At 37.7% G+C, this 4,364-nt stretch overlaps 1 pseudogene; it reads left to right on the top strand.

Annotated features, from left to right (window-relative positions):
• Positions 1–511: 511 nt before the first annotated feature.
• On the top strand, positions 512–1,941 carry LOC143588360 (UDP-glycosyltransferase 89B2 pseudogene; annotated as a pseudogene).
• The last annotated feature ends 2,423 nt before the right edge of the window (positions 1,942–4,364 follow it).

Below are 4,364 nucleotides of genomic sequence, written 5' to 3'. Positions count from 1 at the left end.
ATTTTTGTATTTTGGCATTAACGGGTTTATTTCTTTTGTTTACTTCCGATGTCGTAACCCGATACAGGTTGAGTTCACGTCGACTCACAACAAGTTCATGGTTTAACGCTTTTATGTATGTTTTTTTCGTTTAATTTAATGGCCCCGTCACGAAACGCGGGTCCTAAATCCTAGTTTAAGATTAAGATAGGATAGGATTTATATGCTTCATTAATTATAAATTTTAAAGGTCATTTCCCTTATTTATTAATCATTGGTTCTCATGCAATAATCTAATTGGGTATGACTTATGAGACTTTATATACTGTAGTTTTTAAATTAATCCGGTTCTTAATTTTGGTTCAACTAGTTCGACTAGTCAACCAAGACGGCTAGTTCGTTGCCTGATCGGGTTTTGGAAATAGTTCTTTGATGGTGTGAGTTGGTAATAAATAGTTGTCCAACGGTCACTATCAGTTGATACAAAATTCCACAATTGTTGTCTACATCCACTCTAATCAATCATTAATAATATCAACCAACACACAGACAAAACTCCACCAATCTATCTGGCTCTCCAATCCCAACGATGTCCGGAACTCACATCCTCGTATTCCCATATCCAGCACAAGGCCACATGCTACCACTCCTACATCTCACCCACCAATTAGCAGCAGCTGCCAACCTCTTCATCACAGTCCTCATCACCCCCAAAAACCTACCAACTCTCTCCACCCTCCTCGCCGCCCATCCCACCACCCTCATCATCCCTCTTCCGCCGCACCCCGCCATCCCTTCCGGCATCGAAAACGTCAAGGACCTTCCCTTCAACGCCTTCAAGCCCATGATGGTTGCTCTCGGCCATCTCTATAACCCGCTTATGGATTGGTTTCGGAATCATAATAATCCACCGGTGGCTATAATATCTGATATGTTTTTGGGATGGACAAACTGGCTTGCCCAAGAGCTTGGTATCCGAAGATACACGTTTTCGCCTTCCAGGGCCTTCGGGCTTTCAGTTATATATTCGTTGTGGAAGAATCAGCCCAAGAGGGTGAATTGCGAAGATGAGAATGAGGTGGTTAAGTTCCCGGAGATTCCCAACTCGCCGGAATTTCCTTGGTGGCAGGTGTCGCCGGTTTAACGGAGTTATGTAGAAGGTGACCCGGAGTCCGAGTTTATTAAAGACGGGTTTTGGGGGAATTTAGCGAGTTGGGGACTTGTTATAAACTCGTTCACAGACTTGGAACAGGTTTATGTTGACCATTTAAAGGAGGAGCTTGGGCATGACCGCGTGTTTGCGGTGGGGCCGTTGCTTCCCCCCGGTGTTAAGTCAACCGACCGAGGTAGGGCCAGCTCGAGTGAGGTCCTATCATGGCTCGACACGTGTGCGGATAACACGGTGGTGTAGTTTGTTTTGGAATTCAACAAGTGTTGACTAATGGTCAGATGGAGGCGGTCGCACTCGGGTTGGAAAAGAGTCAAGTTCTGTGGTCGGTTAAGGAACCGACGGTAGGGCATGTGGCGGCGGATTATGGGAGGGTTCCGGAGGGGTTTGAAGACCGTGAGGCAGGGCGGGGTCTTGTGGTTAGAGGATGGGCCCCACAAGTGGCGATACTAAGTCATGACTCGGTGGGTGCGACTTTGACTCACTGTGGGTGGAACTCGACATTGGAGGCGATTGCGGCCGAGGTTCTAATGCTGACATGGCCGATGAGCGCGGACAATTAGTCGAATGCCACGTTAGATGAGTTGAAAGTGGGAATAAAAGCATGTGAGGGAGGGAATGTGGTTCCTGACTCGGACGAGTTAGCTGAGTTGTTTAGTAAATCAGTGAGTGAGGCGACTCGGTTGGAGAGAGAACGAGCCAAAGAGTTGAGGAAGGCAGCAAAGGAAGCAGTCGGTGAGAAAGGGACTTCGGTACGTGAATTGGATAGATTAGTTACTAGTTTCTCTATCTAAAGTAATTATTAAATAATTAGCATGCTGCTATTTGTTTAGTTTTTCAATAATTGGTTACTAAATAAAATATGCGTGGAATCAATTTCCTTATGATCGTGATGTTTGGTAAAAAATATATATTAACTTCGTTTTCTTTTTGAACGGACAAATCATACTTACTCTTCTAATAAAACAAATGTTGAGATATATGTGTCAAACCTATATTCAGTTATAGACTAATTTTTCCTCATAATAATATAATATCATAATAATTTATCTTATTAATCCTAATTATTCATGGGTTATAAATCAAAACTATTTTGGCAAATTGGTTATAACCGGGTTAATTTCACGCATAATATCACGCCTAACTTCATATTTTCCTCTCTAGCAGTCGAGTTCTCCTAATCCTTTCTGTCCATCTAATCGGTCTCTTGTATTAGGTAAGAATTACATATCCTTAATTGTTTTGCTTCAATTTTTGTCAATTATGTAGAAAACCAGAGAGGCTGAATATATAGTTTTTTTTTTTTTTTAAATTTCTTCTTTTAAAAGTTTAGATAATGTTTAGACCTTGTATATGGAAGAACATTTGTTGTGTATTTTAATAATAAACAAATGTAAGTATGTAAAGAGTTTTGTGAAAGAGATACACAACTGATGTATAGAGGTTCAAGTGGATGTTAACTAATCTACCCTACATCCTCTCCCCGATCGAGAGTTTTGTTCACTAAGCAGTCTCCCTAAAACGGTAGGGATCACCGGTGCAATCGTCTCACTCTTCAAATGAAGTAATCGTAGTATTCACCAAGTACACCAATTACTTAGCTTTACAATTCTCCACTAATCCAAGGTAGTGAGCACTTTCTTCACTAGCCACACTAAGTGACTAGCTTTACTCTTCTTCAATATCTCACTATATCAAGATAGTGAGTCTTCACTTAATCTCTAATTAACTCTATATTAAGATAGAGTTCTCAACCAAATACAAGAAAACACTATATCAAGATAGCGTGTTTCCTTCTCAAATCTCACTTGTCAAATCACTAGAACAACCTCTAGTGATGAACTCTCAAAAATACAAGTGAATAAATGTAAGATAATAACTTTGAAACTCTTCTTTTTGCTCTAGTATATCTTGATCTCTTCTCTTAGAATTGAAGCTTGAATTCTTAAATACGAAAGAGAATACACTGATTGTATGTGTTAGTGTTATAGAGCAAAGGGTGAAGTCTTGTGAATTCCTAAGTCTTCTATTTATAGCTCAACATGTGAGAAAGGTTGTCTTCATTCTGCAGACGCTACGGTCTATCCCACGGTCGGTTCAATCGACCGTGACCGTCTAGTCCATATCAACTATGGTCTTATGAACACAAACGTTATGTAAGTTCTTTATCTCCTTTTTGGCCACCAAATGGAGATTCTTCACATGTTATAAAATGTCTTTATCACCAGACTTTGCACCATAAACCATATTCATCAAATGGGATAAACATTTTATGGTTTATTCTCACACATACCTCCTATACATTTGACTTATCCATTTTCACAAAGTTAGGATTTTTAGGCTGGTTTGAATGGAAAACTTAATATTATTCTTTCAATAATTATTTGAATTTCAAATATTTGAATTTCAAATAACTAACTTTTATAAAATGGATTTTATAAAAGACCAATAAGATTTATAAATTCCTTATTATAAAATCTTTGTAAGTTATTTACATGCCTTTTATATATATATATATAGAAAATGGCCTAACACCTTTTTTTGTCCATGTTTGGTTGTAAGCAATTTGGGTGACCTTCGACCCACTTCTTCTTTTATTTATTTTATTGAATATAATATAAATTGCAGCCTCTCCTGTTATTTATATAATATAAAAACAGTACAACGCACTTTGAGAAAATAGAAATGACTTTTGGAAGAGAATGAATCACAACTTTATGAATCAAAACTCATTAGGATCTCTTTTTAGTACGCACCTTCAACAGTTAATCTAGTCGAATTTTGATATGAGAGTTGTCACAAAAGTGTTAAAAGACGTAAGAACATAAAATAGAACACTTTATAGGCTTGTCAGTTATGTTCTTATGTTGGGGATTTCAAAATAGCAACCTGGATTATTTAGAGAGTTGTGTGATAACTTTCAGATTAAAAGTTATTTTGGTGGTTCTCCAAAATACTTTAATCGGATAAAACTCTAACTTGAGACAAGAATTTCGTATGGAATTTGTAAGGAAGATGAACCAGAGAAAACTCGTCAATCCAAATATGAACGATATATTAACCTAGGGCAGTTTTCAGGCAGTTTCAAAGTTAGATAACTGCTTTAAGCAGTTATCTATTCAAAATTCGTTATGTGTGACATAATCATAAAATTCATTTTTCTAATGAAATTTTAATGAAGCAATATTAACGAAAATAAAATTTTTCCAAGCTGACC

This window comes from Bidens hawaiensis, unplaced genomic scaffold (assembly GCF_021521415.1).
Source record: "Bidens hawaiensis isolate Kalapana, Puna unplaced genomic scaffold, B.hawaiensis_p1.1 tig00036332_1, whole genome shotgun sequence".
Classification (NCBI taxonomy): Eukaryota; Viridiplantae; Streptophyta; class Magnoliopsida; order Asterales; family Asteraceae; genus Bidens; species Bidens hawaiensis.
The sequence above is the reverse complement of the archived record's forward strand: the minus strand, read 5'-3'. Positions and strand labels throughout refer to the sequence as shown.